Here is a 20,034-nt window from a genome sequence, read left to right as displayed (position 1 = left end):
ATAGCGTGCGCTAGCTGAAAAACTACAGTCTGCTCAACAGGAGGCTGTAGCAGCTAGCGTGTGCGGCATTTTAGCGTGCAGCATTCCGCGTGTTAAGGCCCTGACCTACCTTTGTGCTAAGAAGTGAAAAATAAAAATACCATCACTTTTAGGGCTTGCTTTTAATTATGAAACGTATTTATTTTTATTTTTCACTTCTTGACCCATGGGCCTCCTTTTATGAAGCTGCGATGGCGGTTTTTAGCGCAGGGAGCCGAGCTGAATGGCCTGCGCTGCTCCCGACGCTCACTGAGTTCCTAAGAGCGTTGGGAGCAAGGCAGGCCATCCAGCGCGGCTCCCTGCGCTAGAAACTGCTATTGTAAAAGAGGGGGATAGTTTTAAATTGAGGTTTTAAATGGACGTTTTTACTATATATATCATTTTGTTTTATTGTACTGCACATGTTTTTGCTTTAGGCATTTTGATGTTTCATGTTGTGGAATTGAATGTTAAACTGTGTTGTGTTGTGTTTTTATCTTTTGTATATGCATATGCATGGTTTTAACTTGTGTAATGATTATTTATGGTTTTGCTCTTGAAAAAGTCAATTCCTGCCAAAATGCTGTCGGTGTCGAGTTAACTATTGCGAATAGCAAAAAAGTTTCTCCTGATTGTCCCACACTTAAGCTGGTGACATCTCTCCCTCACGACTCCTGTGTTCGCGAAGATAAGTTAGTCCCACAAGTTATAGCACCGCAGCATAGGACAGATCTGTGTATAACACCAGTAATTGATTGTGATCACCAATTTGTCCAATTAGTTAAGAACATAAGAACATAAGAAGTTGCCTCCGCTGAGGCAGACCAGAGGTCCATCTTGCCCAGCGGTCCGCTCCCGCAGCGGCCCATCAGGCCTAATTGCCTGAACAGTGTCCCTGACTAATTTTGTAACTGCCTCTAATCCTCTAATCCTATCCCTATAACCTACCTCTACTCCTATCTGTACCTCTCAATCCCTTTGTCCTCCAGGTACCTATCCAACCCTTCTTTGAAGCCCTGTATCGTGCTCCTGCTTATCACATCCTCCGGTAGCGCGTTCCATGTATCCACCACCCTCTGGGTGAAAAAGAACTTCCTGGCGTTTGTTCTAAACCTTCCCCCTTTCAATTTCTCTGAGTGCCCCCTTGTACTTGTGGTTCCCCATAATTGGAAAAATCTGTCCCTGTCTACTCTTTCGATGCCCTTCATGATCTTGAAGGTTTCTATCATGTCTCCTCTAAGTCTCCACTTTTCCAGGGAGAAAAGCCCCAGCTTTTTCAGTCTGTCAGTATATGAGAGGTCCTCCATACCCTTTATTAGCTTAGTTGCTCTTCTCTGGACTCCCTCAAGTACCGCCATGTCCTTCTTGAGGTACGGTGACCAGTACTGGACACAGTACTCCAGGTGCGGGTTTGTGATCCACACCCATATTTGTGTGCTCAATTTTGGCTGGTCACCGTACATGAAGAAGGACATGATACTACTCGAAAGGGCCCAGAGAAGAGCGATTAAAATGGTTAAGGGGCCGGAGGAGTTGCCGTACAGTGAGAGATTGGAGAAACTGGGCCTCTTCTCCTTTGAAAAGAGGAGACTGAGAGGGGACGTGATCGAAATGTTCAAAATACTGAAGGGAACAGACTTAGAGCTCCTTTTACTACGGTGCGCTAGTGTTTTTAGCGCGTGCTACATTGCCGTGCTATGTGCCAAAAACTAACGCCAGCTCAATGGAGGCGTTAGCATCTAACGCCCGCGCTAAAATCGCTAGCACAGCTTAGTAAAAGGAGCCCTTAGCAGATAAAAACAGATTGTTCACCCTCTCCAAGGTAGGGAGAACAAGAGGGCACTCTCTAAAGTTGAAAGGGGATCGATTCCGTACAAACGTAAGGAAGTTTTTCTTTACCCAGGGAGTGGTAGAAAACTGGAATGCTTTTCCGGAGTCTGTTATAAAGGAAAACACCCTCCAGGGATTCAAGACAAAGTTGGACAAGTTCCTGCTAAACTGGAACGTACGCAGGTGAGGCTGGACTCATTTAGAGCACTGGTCTTTGACCTGGGGGCTGCCGCGTGAGTGGACTGCTGTGCACGATGGACCACTGGTCGGATCCAGCAGCAGCAATTCTTATGTTCTTATAATCATGGGGGGGATACTTCACATGCTAACATTTATGTGTTGTTGTTGTTGTTTTAAGCATACTTTATTGAGGCAATGCAAAACAACATACATTTGTCAACAATGCAGTAACTGGAAGATACAAAAAATAAATCAAGACAAATAGCTTTATATTTTCTCTTCCCTTCCGTTCCCCTCCCCACCTCACCCACACCCTTCTCTAACGGCTAAGGTTGGGTATCTCTCCTGCCAAAATTGTTGGGGGAGGGTTTCACGGTGGGTGTTGGCAGGAGGGACTGGGCATCCCTCCTGCCGGCAATGTATGGGGGGATGGGTGGCCGTGGCCACTAAACATCGCAGCAGGGAGATCCCTTGCTGCAATAAGCTCAGTGGTCACATTGTACGCATCTACTGTGGGTATTAACGTTGAACAAAATCTTTTCCAGAGAAAGGAAAATGGTAAAACCAGAGGACATAATATGAGGTTGAGGGGTGGTAGATTCAGGGGCAATGTTAGGAAATTCTACTTTACGGAGAGGGTGGTGGATGCCTGGAATGCGCTCCCAAGAGAGGTCGTGGAGAGGAAAACGGTGACTGAGTTCAAAGAAGCATGAGATGAACACAGAGGATCTAGAATCAGAAAATAATATTAAATATTGAACTAAGGCCAGTACCTGGCAGACTTGCACGGTCTGTGTCTGTATATGGCCGTTTGGGGGAGGATGGGCTGGAGAGGGCTTCAATGGCCGGGAGGGTGTAGATGGGCTGGAGTAGGTTTTAATGGAGATTTTGGCAGTTGGAACCCAAGCACAGTACCGGGTAGAGCTTTGAATTCTTGCCTAGAAATAGCTAAAAAAAAAATTTAAATTGAATCAGGTTGGGCAGACTGGATGGACCATTCGGGTCTTTATCTGCCATCATCTACTATGTTACTATGTTACAGAGAAGCATATGGCCACCTAGATCCACCTAAGGCTACTTCTGGGCCAAGCCACGCCCACGCCTCCAATGTAGGTGGCCTGCCTAAGGAGTTTTTTTTTAAAGAAAACATACATCCCAATTGACTGGTTAGGCAGCAGTTGGCCGCCTATAATTGGGATGCTGTTTACAGAATCCGGGCTAGTGTGCCTGCCACAGGAGAAAGATATGTTGCAATATCTTTTTCTAGAAATACTGGACAGCTGGGCAAAGGTAAAACATATGACCCAAGGTAGTATTGGAATTACCACATTTCAGACATGTGGAGTCCATATGAAGAGTCATACACTGGGCATGACTAGGCGAGATATAATATCACACAGCCAGCTTATGCTAACATTTATGTTTAGATTTATTTAAACTTGCTATACTGCCTTTATTGACCAAACATATCTTGGTGGTGTACAATCTAAAACATCATTGATAAAAGGCAAAGGTCTTCTTTTATCAAGGCGCGCTACGGGGGTTAGCACATTGGACATTTCATCACGCGCTAAACCCTCCGGCAGCCTAAAATCCTAACGCCTCGTCAATGGAGGCGTTAGGCAGTAGCGCGGCAGGCAGTTTAACACGCGGTATTCTGCATGTTAAACCGCTACCGTTCCCCTAACAACTTAAATTTAAAAGGGTCTAACCCAGAAGCCATTCCTCCTTCCTATTGAAATGATTCTTTCCCATCTTCGGTCCATATATAAAAGATTTGGTCAATTCAAGTTTGTCTTCTGGATCTTTACCCAAGACTTGGAAACAATCAGTTATCTATCCAATTATCAAAGACCAAAACATCAGTATTCCCATAGCAAATATACCATTTTTTGATTTTGTTGAGAAAACTAATGTTTTACATCCTAATCAAACTGGCTTCCATCAATGTCACTCCACAGAACTTTCTTTGTTAGGACTTACCACTAAAATATTATACCATCTTGACCACCATCAATCTGTACTGCTTATTTCTTTAGACCTTTCTTCCACATTCGACACCATTGATCATAGCCTGCTTCTGCTACGACTTCAAGAAATAGGTATATCTAACCAGGTCATGGACTGGTTTGTATCCTATTTCACAGATAGATCCTCAAAAGTCATCTTTAATGGCACCTCATCTGAATCTTTTTCTACTAAATACGGTATACCGCAGGGATCTATTCTACCACCATTGTTATTTAATATTTTCCTTTCGCCTCTCTTGACGGTCACCCAGTCCATTGGTTTTACCGTATTTGCTTATGCAGACGATGTTCAACTTCTTCACTCTATCAATCTTAACAATAAGGAGGAAGTAGTCTCTATTAACACAAATTAGGGGAAATCAAATCTTGGCTAGACTTGAACAAATTGTCTCTTAATATTAATAAATCTAAACTCTTGATCTTCCCGTTTAAAGAAGGAACAACATTTCAAGCTCCTTTGATGCTTGAATCACTTCCTATCAAAATTGTTCCAACTTTAAAACTATTAGGAGTCACTCTTGACAATAAATTTTCTTATCATCCTCATATTAGTACAGTTCAGAAATGTTTCTATCGACTAAAAATGATATGTTCTCTCGCCAAGCTACTCGAACCGGCCTCCCTTAATACATTAATTCACTCTTTGGTAATTTCCTGCTTAGATTACTGTAACGCCCTCTACAAGGGCATCACAAAAAAAAGAAATAAAACGGCTTCAGATCGTGCAAAACATGGCTATTAAGATCATTTGCGGTGCAAAAAAATATGATCACATTTCTCCCCTTTTGTTCAACGCACATTGGTTACCAGTAGAACATAGAATTAGCTACAAAATTTTACTTCTAACACTCACAACGAAACTAAATAATCAACCAGATTTTATCAACAGACTCCTAATTCCGTATAACACATCAAAAACTCTTCGTTCAACTTCTCAGAATCTCTTAGTTATACCAACTTTAAAATCGATTAATACATTACGCTCTAATAACTTTGTGGTTACTGCCCCCACTCTATGGAACTCGTTGCCTAATTATCTGCGCTATGAATCCGATATAAAACAATTTAATGCTAAACTAAAGACATATTTGTTTCAAGATGCCTTTGGTTAACAATTGTCCTTCTAAGGGCAAAATCTAAATCTTAAAATTTAAACTACTGCCGTTTTAATCCTAACCTATTGTTTTACCCTTTTATGTTTTATCTTTTCTATAATTATTGTAGTTCTTCCCCACTATCCTCGTTTTAAGTTTCCATGTTCAGATCAAAGCTGTTTGTTATGTTTGGTTGTTATTTAGTATCCCCCATTTTACGTGTTTTCATGTAATTTTATAATCTGTTTTTATGTAATTTTATATTGTAAACCGCTTAGAAATTTGAATAGGCGATCTAAAAATCTTTTAATAAACTTGAAACTTGACCACAAAGAACTCTGTAGTTCAGATAGGAAAGAATTTACATTCATTCAAGAACATTCTCAAAACTTTACAGGAGAAGAAAAAAGCGTTTCTCTCATACAAGCGCACGGAGAAAAGAGAGGCAAAAGTAGAATATAGGACCAGGTCTACAGCGGTCAAAATGGCAGTTAGGGAGGCAAAACTTCGAGTGGAAGAAATTCTGGCAAAAAACATTAAAAAGGGGGACAAATCCTTCTTCAGGTATATTAGTGACAGAAAAAGGAACACAGGTGGGATAGTATGCCTTAGAAGACCGGATGGAAGTTACGTGGAAGCAGATTCCGATAAAGCCGAACTACTGAATGAATACTTCTGCTCAGTCTTAACCTGTGAGGCACCGGGACACAGTCCGCAGTTGAAGGCAACACAAAGCACAGAAGACCCGTTTCAGAATTTTGAGTTCACACCCAGTGAAGTTTACAGTGAACTGGAAAGACTCAAGGTGAACAAAGCCATGGGACCAGACAATTTGCACCCAAGAGTGCTCAGAGAATTGAGCGATGTCCTGGCGAAACCCTGGCTGAGCTATTAAATCTCTCCCTAAGTAAGGGGAAAGTTCCCCTGGACTGGAAATTAGCTAATGTCGTTCCTCTGCATAAAAAGGGTTGCAGGGCAGAGGCTGCGAATTATAGACCGGTGAGTTTCACATCAATAGTGTGCAAACTCATGGAAACACTAATTAAAAGCAAATTGGACACGATCTTGAATGAAGGGAATCTTCGGGATCCCAGTCAGCATGGATTCACCAAGGGTAGGTCCTGCCAATCCAATCTCATCAGCTTCTTTGACTGGGTAACAAGAAAGTTGGACTTGGGAGAGTCTTTGGACGTCGTGTACCTGGACTTCAGTAAAGCTTTTGACAGTGTCCCACACCGCAGGCTGCTAAGCAAGATGGAATCGATGGGGTTAGGAGAGACACTAACTGCATGGGTTAATGATTGGCTGAGTGGCAGACTTCAGAGGGTGGTGGTTAATGGTACCCTCTCTAAAACATCGGAGGTGACCAGTGGAGTGCCGCAGGGCTCGGTCCTGGGTCCACTCCTTTTCAACATATTCTTAGGGGATCTGACTCAAGGGCTTCAAGGTAAAATAACACTATTCGCCGATGATGCCAAACTATGTAATATAGTAAGTGAATGCAGTTTACAGAATTATATGGCGCAGGACCTGCTTACATTGGAAAGTTGGTCCTCAACCTGGCAGCTAGGCTTCAATGCTAAGAAATGTAAAGTCATGCACCTCGGAAGCGGAAATCCATGCAGGACATACTTCTTGAACGGAGAAACTTTAACTAGGACTTCAGCAGAACGAGATTTAGGAGTAATCATCAGTGCAGACATGAAAACTGCCAATCAAGTGGACAAGGCTTCATCTAAGGCAAGGCAGATATTGGGTTGTATCAATAGAAGTTTCATCAGCCGAAAGCCTGAAGTCATAATGCCGTTGTACAGGGCCATGGTGAGACCTCATCTGGAGTACTGTGTGCAATTATGGAGGCCACATTACAGTAAAGATGTGCGCAGAATTGAATCGGTTCAGCGGACGGCCACCAGGATGATCTCAGGGCTCAAGGGTCTCTCGTACGAAGAGAGACTGAACAAATTGTAGCTCTACACTCTCGAGGAACGTAGGGAGAGGGGAGACATGATCGAAACATTTAAGTACCTCACGGGACGTGTCGAAGTGGAAGATGATATTTTCTTTCTCAAGGGACCCTCGGCCACAAGAGGGCACCCGCTCAAACTCAGGGGCGGAAAATTTCATGGCGACACCAGAAAGTATTTCTTCACAGAGAGAGTGGTTGATCATTGGAACAAGCTTCCAGTGCAGGTGATTGAGGCAGACAGTGTGCCAGACTTTAAGAATAAATGGGATACCCATGTGGGATCCCTATGAGGGTCAAGATAAGGAAATTGGGTCATTAGGGCATAGACAGGGGGTGGGTAAGCAGAGTGGGCAGATTTGATGGGCTGTAGCCCTTTTCTGCCGTCATCTTCTATGTTTCTATGTTTCTATGTCTGCCCACCCAGTCTGTTTCCAAGCAGGAGTAAATGTCAGTGGTTTCAATCTAGGTGAAATTTCTGTCACTTTGACCCTTATATTTTGTAAAGACACATAGGACCTCATTCTATAAGCAGCACCTGGTGCGGTTCTCAATCAACTGTTAGCTGCCATTTTAGAATCAAGCTTATAATAATAATAATACTGTAATTTTATTTCTTGTATACCGCCCTACCATTAGTTCTAGGCGGTTCACAACAGTAGATAAATACAATCACATATACACATTTCCATGGGCAGAATTATACATCATGGTTAAAATACAACTTAAATATATTAGTATTAATATCTCAATTAAAAATGCAACCTTATTGTAAAGAAAAAATTACAAACACGTCATGATAAAATCATTAAAAAGCTTGAAGATCAACATTCTTGATTATCAAACAGATGAGTTTTTAATAATTTCCTAAATATAGGATAAGAAAACGCCTGAGCAATCAGTGGGTTTATCCAGGAATCCACTTTCCCCGCCTGATATTCTAAAGTCCTATCAAAGATAGGGATAGACTGGAGTATTGGAAACTCGAACTGTGCGAGGGAAACAGAATTCCTAGAGACTGTGAGGGACTGCTTTATGGAACAGCTCATCAAGGAACCAATGAGAGGGAATGCCACTCTCGACCTAATCCTCAACAGGCTAGGGGGACCTGCAAAGGAAGTGGAAGTAGTAGGACCACTAGGAAACAGCGATCACAACATGATCCAGTACAAATTAGAAGTAGGAATATCAAAAGGGAAGAGAACCACAGTGACAACGCTCAACTTCAAGAAAGGGAATTATGATGCTATGAGAATAATGGTGAAAAAAAACCTCAGAAACAGCTCAAGGAAAACAGAGACCATGGAGCAAGCCTGGTCCCTATTCAAGGGCATGGTGCAAGAAGCACAACATATGTACATCCCCAGATTTAGAAAAGGGTGCAAAAAAAAACCCCAAACAAAAGACCCAGTATGGATAACCAATGAAGTGAAGAAAGCGATAGGAGACAAGAAAAATTCGTTCCGGAAATGGAAAAAGGACCAAACCGGGGAAAACTGAAAGGAACACAAGAAATGCCAAAACAATGTCATTGAGTGGTTAGGAGAGCGAAAAGGGAATACGAAGAAAGACTGGCCAGGGAGGCAAAAAATTTCAAATCGTTCTTCAAATACGTTAAAGGGAAGCAAGCGGCGAGGGAGGAAGTAGGACCGTTGGATGATGGAGACAGTAAGGGAGTGATAAAGGAGGAAAAAGAGGTAGCTGATAGGTTAAACAAGTTCTTCTCATCAGTCTTCACAAGCGAGGACACATCCAGTATACCAAAACCCGATGAGATCAAGAAAAAAAACTGTCGACAATAGAGGTGAGCCATGAGGATGTCCTCCAACAGATAGATAGATTGAAGAGCGACAAATCACCAGGCCCGGACGGAATCCACCCAAGGGTACTAAAAGAATTAAGAAATGAAATAGCGGAAATACTCCAACGAGTTTGCAACCTATCCTTGAAAACTGGTGAGATCCCGGAGGACTAGAAGATAGCAAATGTTACACCTGTCTTTAAAAAGGGATCAAGAGGTGACCCAGGAAACTACAGACCGGTAAGTTTGACATCGGTTCAGGGCAAGATGGTAGAGGCACTGATAAAGGACAGCATCTGTGAGCACATTGAAAAAAATGGACTAATGAAAGCGAGCCAACATGGCTTCTGCAAAGGAAGATCATGCCAAACAAACTTACTGCACTTCTTTGAGGGGGTAAACAGCCAGATGGACAAAGGGGAACCCATAGACATCATTTATCTCGACTTCCAAAAAGCCTTTGACAAGGTACCCCATGAGCGGCTACTTAGGAAGCTGTGGAACCACGGGGTGGAAGAGGACATACACAGATGGGTTAAACACTGGTTGGCAGGCAGGAAGCAAAGGGTTGGAGTGAAGGGCCACTACTCGGACTGGAGGAGGGTCACGAGTGGAGTTCCGCAGGGGTCAGTACTCGGACCGCTGCTGTTCAATATATTTATCAACGACCTAGAAACAGGAACGAAGTGTGAAGTTATAAAATTTGCGGATGACACTAAACTTTGTTGCAGAGTTAGAACTGTGGAAGAATGTGAGGACCTACAAAGAGACCTGAACAAACTGGAGGAGTAGGCGATTAAATGGCAAATGAACTTCAATGTAGGGAAATGCAAGGTCATGCATATAGGGAAAAAGAACCCGATGTTCAGCTACCAAATGGGGGGATTAGTACTAGAGGCAAGTAACCTTGAAAAGGACTTGGGTGTGCTGGTGGACACAACAATGAAGTCAACAGCACAATGTGCAGCAGCCTCAAAGAAAGCAAACAGAATGTTGGGTATTATTAAGAAGAGTATTACAACCAGAACGAAGGAAGTCATCATGCCGCTGTATCACGCGATGGTGCGCCCGCATCTGGAATACTGTGTCCAATATTGGTCGCCGTATCTAAAGAAGGACATGGAGATACTTGAGAGGGTTCAGAGAAGAGCGACAAGAATGAAAAAAGGTATGGAAAACCTTTCATACGCAGACAGGCTAGAAAGGCTGGGGCTCTTCACTCTGGAGAAGCGGAGACTCAGAGGAGACATGATAGAGACTTACAAGATCCTGAAGGGCATGGAGAAGGTGGAAAGGGACAGGTTCTTCAGCCTATTGGGAACTGCAAGAACAAAGGGGCACTCGGAGAAATTGAAAGGGGACAGGTTTAGAACCAATGCTAGGAAGTTCTTTTTCACTCAGAGGGTGGTGGACCTCTGGAATGCACTTCCGGAGGTTGTGATAGGACAGAGTACATTAAGGGGATTCAAAGAGGGATTGGACAAGTTCCTGAAGGATACGGGGATTGAGGGATATAGATAGAGGTAGAGATAGGATTATGGAAGGGTATAGATAGAAGAATAATGGGGATTGAAAGGTTTTAGACAAAGGATCACTTACAGGTCATGGACCTGATGGGCCGCCGTGGGAGCGGACTGCTGGGCGCGATGGACCCCTGGTCTGACCCAGCGGAGGCAACTTCTTATGTTCTTATGACAACCCCTAGGAATGGGAAAAATAAACATGCCCGAATTCCTGGTATGCTTATTTGAATTAAACAATTTCAGATATGATTCCAAATAAGAGGGTAGTAGTCCAAAAAGGGCTTTGTCACAAATACACCTGAAGCTTACCGATGTCTAACTTGACTTAGGCACCGGTAGACATGATAGTGTTAGGTGCTGGTATATTAGGCCAAGAATTTACCAGCGTCTAAGTCATACTACACCTATTCACCCCTAGGGTTGCCAGACATCCAGATTTCCCCGGATATGTCCTCATTTTGAAGACATGTCTGGGGGTCTGGACGGCTTTTCAAAACCCAGCCCCCCCTTGGTTCATCCCCCTAGGTACGCCACCCCCTTGGTATTCCACTGATCACTGCAAATGACAATCCTCACCTAAGGGCTAGGTTCCAGGGCTTCTCTCAGCAATCCTGGCCTCTAAATATGGTCGCTGCATGATACTGTTGCTTGTTGCTTCTCTTCAGGATCTGTAAATGTTACAACCACAGTATCCCCAACCCTGATTCCTAAACATTAAGGAAGTAATTCTGTAACAAGGTGTCTAGGTGTTTACGTTACTTACACACATCAAAGATGACAATAATTGGTAGTTCCACACAAATGTTCACTAGGCACTGTTTTACAAAGTAGTACCTAAGCGCTATATAATATGTAACTGCAAGGAAGTGTATGTATATGAGCAAGCCATACATGTGTCTAAAAGTGATGTGCGTGACTATAGAATACTATCATTCACATGCTAAAATGGTTGAATCTAAACTGAGGCATGCCTATGCTGACTTATACTGGTGTAGGAGTAGCCTAGTGCAGTGGGTCGGCAAACCACGGCTCACGAGCTGCATGCGACTCTGCTAGAGCAGTGTTCATCAACCGCCGGTCCACAGACCGGTGCCAGTTTGCAGAAAATTCCTGCCGATCCACGCAGGGACGGCGAGATCATGAGGAGCCTCCGAGAGTGGCTTTCTCCCCTCCCAGCAGCTCTTGTACTTGCCAGCGCAGTGATTCACTTCGGCAGCCTTGGGGCTTTTGCTGAGTCACGGCCGCCTCTGATGAATCAACTTCCTCTTTCCTCAGAGGCGGCGTGACCCTTCAAAGGACACAAGGCTGCCTTAGTGAATCGTTGCACTGGCAAGTACTGAGCGCTGCTGGGAGGGGAGAAAGCCATTGTTGGAGGCTTGTCATGTGTTTGGGGAGGGGTGCTGTCAGGAGGGAGTGGGCATCCCTCCTGCTGGGGATGTTGGAGGGGGGGGGGGTGCCAGCATGAGGGAATGGGCAACCCTCCTGCCGGGGGTTGGTTTGGGGGTTCCGGCAGAAGTGAGTGGGCATCCTTCCTGCCACAGATAGTGTGGAGGGGTTTGGGGGTAGCATCCCTTTTGGGAGGGGATTTGGTAGTTCCCTGCTGCTGCTAATCGCAGCAGGGAGATTCCCTTGCCACAGTCAGCTCAGCAGCAACGCGCTTCTCTAAACAGCACCTGTGATGTGGATTCTGGTTAGAGAATCGGGGTAGCTAGGTGGGGGGTTAGGCGTCTGTCTATTAAGACAGACGTGATTCTGTATAGGACGCCTGTGTGCGGATTCTCAAAATTCACTTAGGCGGCTGCTGATATCAGGTGTCCTATACAGAATTAGGCTTTTAGAGTACCTGATCACTATTCAATGTACACCACTTAGGATATAAATGATATACAAATGTTATAGATAAATAAATAGTATTCTCTACCAGCATCATGGTGCGCAGATATTGCATGTAGCACTGGTGCACCAAAATGGAGGTGCTAATTTATTTATCGAATTGCCTCCTCTAACTGCAAAAGATGGTGATGGGGGGGGGGGGGAGATCGTATGGGATTTTGATATACTGTCTGCCTGTGGTTACAATCTTAGCATTTTACATATTATACATAGGTACTCATTTTGGACATGAGGCAATAGAGGTTTAGTGACTTGCCCAGAGTCATAAAGAGTTGCAGTGGGAATCAAACCCAGTTCCCTAGGCCAATGCACTAACATTCTAGGCAACTCCTTCAAAGCATGGCTACTATGCCACTGTGTTAAACTTATGGTACAATAATTGTTATGAATAAATGTATGTATCCTACTGTATGTAATGACTATTTAATCCATTAATCAACATGAACATAGTGCTTTAACTATAATACACATATACAGAGCCGTGCAAACGTTTTGCGTCACCTCCGAGTAATACATTGTTCCGTCTTTCTTGCTGGATCACAGCAATATTTCTGACGCCTACTGCTGCATATTATATACTGACGTGTTCAGAATTTTATGATCTATCACCCTGCACATTTTAAATTGATTTAGGACTTGTAACGCATAAACTGCAGAATGTCGAAAAATGTCGATATTTCATTATGTACTAAGTTTATTTGTATTTTAACTGTTACCCCCTTCAAGAGGAGGTAGCCTTGAAAAGGGCTGGTTGTTTTCTGCTGTTCTAATAACATATGGGCAGGCCTGTGTTCTTTATAACAAGCTTGCAGTGTTGAGGCATGGAGTGAACCAATTTTCGAAGTTCATCTGACTGTACCACATGGTGCCAAGCATTAATCAGTGCTTCAATCAACTCAACCTTTGTTTTTGGGTGTTTTCTGAACACCTTGACAGCAAGATTATTCCACAAATTCTCAATTGAATTGAGATCTGGTGATTGCCCTGGCCATTCCAGTTGCTGAATATGGCTCAATGTCATCCACTTTGTCACCATCTTTGCCCAATGACAGAGTGCACTGTCATCCTGGAAGTGGAAGTCACCCTGGAAGAGACTCCTTGCAGACGGAACCATTACGTTTTACAAAGTGGAGAGATACTTGGCACTGCACATCATGCCATCAATCACCTGAAAGCGTCCAGTGCCATTAGCTGACATACAGCCCTAGACCATGATTTTTGTCAGATGCTTTATAGTCAAGTCCAGGCACCGTGGTTTGAAAGCCTCATTCTTAAATCGTCTTACAAACGTATTGCACTGGCCTCCTGACACACAGAAAGTACTCTCATCGCTGAAGAGAATGTTTTCCCACGCCTCTGGAGTCCACATACTGTACTTTCTGTCCCACTTAACCCGTAGCTTTCTTTGCATCGCTGTTACCAATGGCTTCTTTCTTGCCCTACAGTAGGGGTGTCCAACCCGTGACCTGTGAAGTATTTTGTGCAGCCCCGCTCACGCTCGAGGGTGATGCAATGTTTTTCTCTGCCGTCCCCAGGTGTTTACCGTCTTGCCGGCTCCCTTCTCCGTCTTGCTGCAGCATTTGCTCAAAGCCGCGGGCAGCAGATCCTATGTGCCTCTTGTGGCTGACCCAGAAGTGTTCCCTCTGACATTGCGACAGTAAACACCCGTGGCATAGAAGGGAGGGAGGGAGAAGAGCATGTTGGGGCTTGAGAGGGAGGCGCTACCCACAGCTTTTAGGAAAAAAAAATGACTAGCAATGCGGAGGGAGCCAGCCTGAAGGTAAACACCTGGGGCACAGAAGGGAGGAAGGGAGAAGGGCGTGAGACTTGAGAGGGAGGGAGCACAAACTTAGGAAAAATGATGGAAGGAAGGAGGGAGGGGCATGAACTTAGGACACAGAATGAAGGGAAAGATAGAGGGAAGCATGAGACATAAGATGGAAGAATGGAGGGAGTGAGGGAAAGAGATGTAGAGGTGAGGGAGATAAAAGGGACAAGATGAGTGAGAGAGCAGTGAGTACAGTGATAGAAATGTGGTAATGAGGAGTAGATAGAAGGGAATAGGAGGCTGGGAAAGGAGTAAGATGGGAAATGGGAGAGCTAGAGACTGAGAGAAGATGAAGAATTGAGAGGTAGCTGAACATTTAAAAAGAAGGTTGAGAAAGGAAGGCAAGATTTGAATGGGAAAGGAGTGAGTTGGGAAATGGAGAGCTAGGGACTGAGAGAAGAGGGAGAATTGAGAGGTAGCTGAACATTTAAAAAGAAGGGTGAGAAAGAAGGCAAGATTTGAGTGGACAGAGGCAGAAAAGAAAAAGTTAAGAAAGCTGAAAGGGAAAAATCAATACATTGGGGGCAGGCATAAGAAGGAAATGGAACGAGAGAAGAGGAGAAAAAAATGGACAGCAGACACTGGAAAGAGAATTAGTTGAAGATAGAGAAAAAGCAGAAAGAGAAACTGGGACCAAGATGATGGAAAAACAAAATATCCAGACAACAAGGTAGAAAAAATTGTTTTATTTTGAATTTATTAATTGGAATATGTTAGCTTTGGGATATGTGCATCACAATTATTTTTGTATTCAGTGGCGTAGTCATATACAGCTGATTTGGGGGAGGGACTGGAGCCCAAAATTAGTGGATGGGCACCAAAGTTTTTCCCTACCTGAGTGCAATTTATAAATACTTGAGCTAGTGGGGATTTCCAAGCCCTGCCAACTGAAGACATCTTCCTCCAGTCTGGCAACTCAAAATCTCCAAGCTTTGCAGCCAATGGCAATATCCTCAAGCTGCTCCTGCTTTCATGCATGCGTGAAAGCCAGGGGGGGGGGGGGGGGGGGGGGGGGGAGCAGGGAGGAGGGAAGGCAGCAGCTCAGCAATATTGCTGCCAGACTGCAGAACTTGGGAAGTTGGAGGGGGAGGAGGTGCCTGTCAGTTGGTGAGGCTTGGGGATCCCTACTAGCTACAGCAGGGGAGATATTCATTTTGAGAGAGCCTAAGCTCAAAGTGGGAGGCCCCAAAAAAGCAGTAATATTTACCCTGATTAAATGATCCTCCATGTGCTGCTGACAACTGATTCAGCATCCCCACTCTGATGAGGTTTACCTCTGAAGAGGCTCACCGTAGCTGTAATAGAAGTGAATGGGAGAACCAGTAGCGCGTACCCCTGCTCATCAGAATGGGGATGCTGAAGCCTGTGGCTGCTCCCACTGTCAGCAGTGCAAGTGGAGGATCACTCAATCAGGGTAAGAATTACTGCTTTTTTGGGTTCCTCTCCATAGTGTCCCTTTAATGAAGATTTATTATTAGATACGTACATCTTCTATATTAGTGATTGCAAATTTGGGACCTGCTCAACCTTTTTTTGGCTCATCAGCTAGTGTTAGTGTTTGTGCGGCTCCAGAAAATAGTTGGATACCCCTGCTCTACAGCCATGTAGGCCAAACTCCAGGCACCGCTGACGTACTGTTGAGGCAGATACCTGTACATTCACTGAACACATTTCCTACCACTTGGTTGACAATTCTAGTGATGTGAGTTTGCAATCTTCCACTGAAATCCGGCAACAACCCTGTGCTCTTGCAGTGTGGATTTGCGTGGTCTTCTACTTCGAGCCCTGTCAGTCACATTTCCTGTCTCTTTTTTCTTACTGAGCAAGCATATGACTGTACTTTGATTGCACTTCACCCTGGCTGCAATTTGCCGGCTTGAATAACCTTCTTCATTAAGTACAACCACTGTCGCACGTTCTTCTTTTGAAAGATTTCTAACTTTTCCCATGTTGCAATTATGCCAAGAAGAGAATGGTTCAATCAATGATCTTTAACAATGTCAAAAACATAGAATTTAATTCCTGCAAATTTGCACTTAACAAAATAAGATAGCACTCTTTTCAGCCATAGTGGCAAAATAACGCTCAGAAATTAGGAAGATGGTGGGTTGGGCTGACAACTTTTCAGCACCCCCTTGTATGTGTATAAGCAAAACTAAATCTTTTCCTGTCTCTTTTCCTTTTTTCATCCGTAACTTTTATTTTTAAGTGCACAGGCATTGTAACAGGTACCACCTTCTTAATTGAAATACCTATAATTGCCCATTATCCCTCAACCCTTTCAATATTTGCTCCTCTTTACTTTTCATATCAATATATCAATCACTGATCCCTGGCATGGGCTCAATTCATTTTCTGCAAGATGTTATTGAGATTGTAAATAAATGCCACAGCACTGAGGGGCAGACAAGACGGAGCCTGTCAGATCTGCAAGCCGGCTGCAGCATTATAATTACCGCTGAGTGCTGCGAGGTGAGCTCCTTGCATCCATAGATTTAATTGTCATTGGTTCCCAGAAAGGGAGGAAAGGCATGAGCAGAAACAGAAACATTAGGACATATTTTGTAGCATGGGTTTAGCATTTCAGTTTATTGTTTCCTCCCCCAGCCCCCAATACTGAAGCATTATGGGAATAAAAGCCATGGAGTGCACCTGGTTAATGGATGCACAGTTGAATAAAATCTTGTTATTTCATGCTCTTGTTTGTGGAGAGCTACAGCTTTGATTTCTTTCTTTGATTTCTGATTTTATGTTTAAAAGTCTTTGGCCTTGATTATGATTTTTTTTAAAAAATTAAAACGCTTACCGATATGTAGTATCAGTGACATACATAGATGAATTCCTTCAAATAAATAAATAAATATCTGTTTTTCAGATTTTGCTAATGGTGCAGTTTACTTCTTTGTAATCTTTATATCGTTTTTTTAAACTCCACAGTGCAAGGCCCCGCCTCAGCTTGCAGTTCTTGCTTGTTGTTAGTTAAAATCCCTAACTAACCCCCCCCTCCCTTTTACAAAACCTCGAAAGCGGCATTCGGTGCAGGCCGGCGCACCGAGGAGTCCTTTTACTAAGGCGGGCTAGCTGATTTAGCACGGACGCTAACATGTCCATTATAAACTACGGACGTGTTAGCGTTTAGCATACGCTAAAACGGCTAGCGCACTTTAGTAAAAGAGGGGGTGAATGCTCTCTGCTGCTCCCGACGCTCATAGAAAGTATGAGTGTCAGGAGCAGCGCAGAGCATTCAGCATGCCAGCAGGCACTAAAAACTGTTTTTGCAGTTTTGTAAAAAAAAAAAAAAAAAAAGTGGGGGGACCACCTTGAATGAGTAAATAAATCCTATTAAATAAATTTAGTTATGAGGCAAACTGACTTAGAGGAAGAAGTTTAACTAATTGCCTAGCCATATTGTGAAAAAGCCTTGGCACCTCACATTTCAATGGTCATGTTCTTATACATAATAATAATCACAATAGTGATAATAATTATATGGCAAGCTTAGTGTAGCTCTTGCATTCACATCATTGTATACAGATACTAGGGGGCTCATAATCGAAATAGAAATACGTCTAAAAACCCGCCTAAATTGGTACTTGGACAATCAAAAAGACAGGTCATCCAAGTACCGACAATTGAAACAGATTTTAGACATACAATATCTAAAAGAAGCTTAGGCCTTTTCACTGCTGCTGTGCGTCCAGAACAAAAAGGGATGTTTTGGGAGGAGTGGTTAGGGTGGGAGGTAGGCGGGATGTGGGCCGACCTAGATTTAGTCATCCTGTAGCGATAATCGAAAATTTGACGAGACTGCCTAGACAGAACTTATAAGATGTGACTTAGATGATCTAAAAACAGGGACACACTCCCCCAGTGATCACTGACCTCCCCTGCCATAAAAATCGGAATAAAAACGTACATACATGCCTCCAGAACATCAGCACCTGGCTTAGGAAAGTCTAGTATAGCTGCACAGAGGTGGCTTAAATAGTCTGGGGGGTGGGCTAGTGAACCATAGAGAGAAGGACCATAAGCCACTCTAACCACTGCATTCATGGTGGAAAATATGAACCTCCCTAATCCCTACTGTACTGCCATATAGGTGCCACCTGTAGTCATAAGGGCTATTGGGGTGGTAGACAGGTGGGTATAATAGGTTTTGGGGGTGTTTTTTTTGGGGGGGGCTCACCATGACCTGCAAGGGAGTTCTGGTGAGATGTTTATGTGGCACTCTTTTTGTGAAGTTCACAGTATTGTCCTGTAAGGTGCCCCACTACTCTGTTGCTATGTCTGGGTGTCCAATCCATCACATTGCTGGTCCCTCCCATGTCCAAAAGGTCTTGTTCTAGGCGTTTTTGACTTGGACAAGAATGGGGTATAAAGATAGATGACTTAGTGGTCTGGACGATTAAATAGCTGGACGTAAAAGTAGACAAAAAAAAATTGGGGGACATATTTTTCAAGAATAGACTTTAGACGCTGCCGACTTTGGACGACAAGCACCTTAGGCCCATTTTTTAAAAATTTTATTATGCTGCTCCACATATACTGAACATAAGAATAGCCATATTGGGTCAGACCAATGGTCCATCTAGCCCAGTATACGGTTTCCAACAGTGATCAATCCAGGTTACAAGAACCTGGCATAAATCCAACTAGCAGCAACATTCCATGCTACCGATCTCAGGGGAAACAGTGGCTTCCCCCATGTCTGTCTCAATTGCAAACTATAAACTTTTCCTCCAGGAACTTGTCTAAATCTTTTTTAAATCCAGCTACATTAACTGCAGGAACCACATCCTTTGGCAATGCTTTCCAGAGCTTAACTATCTTAAGAACTGCTATACTAGGACAGACCAAAGGTCTATCAAATCCAGTATCTTGTTCCATCAGTGGCCAACCCAGGTCCCAAGTACCTAGCTAGATCCCATGTAGTAAAACAGATTTCCCCCAGCAATGGATTTCCCCAAGCCATCTCAACCATCTCATTGTCATTCTTTAAGAAGAGAGTGAAGAATCAGAGTATGAATGGGCACAACCACTGACCCTCAAGCTTTGCATTGAAGAATGCTGGTGTAGAAGGACTGAGGATGAGATAGACACTAAAGAATGACATGGGATTGTTTCCCATGGTTATATCCATGGGGATGGGAATGGTGATGAATTTTGTCACCGTGTCATTTTCTATAGACTTTTCTTTTAGGAAATTATCCAAATCATTTTAAAACCCCGCTAAGCTAACTGATTTCACCAAATTCTCCAGCAACAAATTCCAGAGTTTAATTACACGTTGTGTGAAGAAATATTTTCTCCAGTTTGTTTTAAATCTACTACTTAGTAGCTTCATTGCATGCCCCTAGTCCTAGTATTTTTGGAAAGAGTGAACAAGCGATTCACATCTACCCTTTCCACACCACTCAGTATTTTATAGATCTCTCTCATATCACCCCTGAGCTGTCTCTTTTCCAAGCTGAAGATCCCTAGCTACTTTAGCCTTTCCTCATAGGGAAGTTGTTCCATTCTTTTTATCATTTTTGTCGCTCTTCTCTGTACCTTTTCAAATTCCGCTATATCTTTTTTGAGATACAGTGACCATAATTGCACACAAAATTTGAGGTGCGGCCATATCATAGATTGATACAAGGGCATTATAACATTATTATCTTTGTTTTTCATTCCTTTCCTGATAACTCCTAACATTCTGTTTGCTTTCGTAGCTGCTGCCGTTGCACATTGAGATGAGGGTTTCAATGTATCCTGAACAATGACACTTAGATCCTATTCCTGGGCAGTGACCATTTTGACACTCAGTCTCAGTCTCACAAGGTCCTATTGGAATTTTTCACAATCATCTTGCAATTAAACAACATTGAA

This window comes from Geotrypetes seraphini, chromosome 2 (assembly GCF_902459505.1).
Source record: "Geotrypetes seraphini chromosome 2, aGeoSer1.1, whole genome shotgun sequence".
In the NCBI taxonomy this organism is placed as follows: Eukaryota; Metazoa; Chordata; class Amphibia; order Gymnophiona; family Dermophiidae; genus Geotrypetes; species Geotrypetes seraphini.
This window is presented reverse-complemented; position numbering follows the sequence as displayed.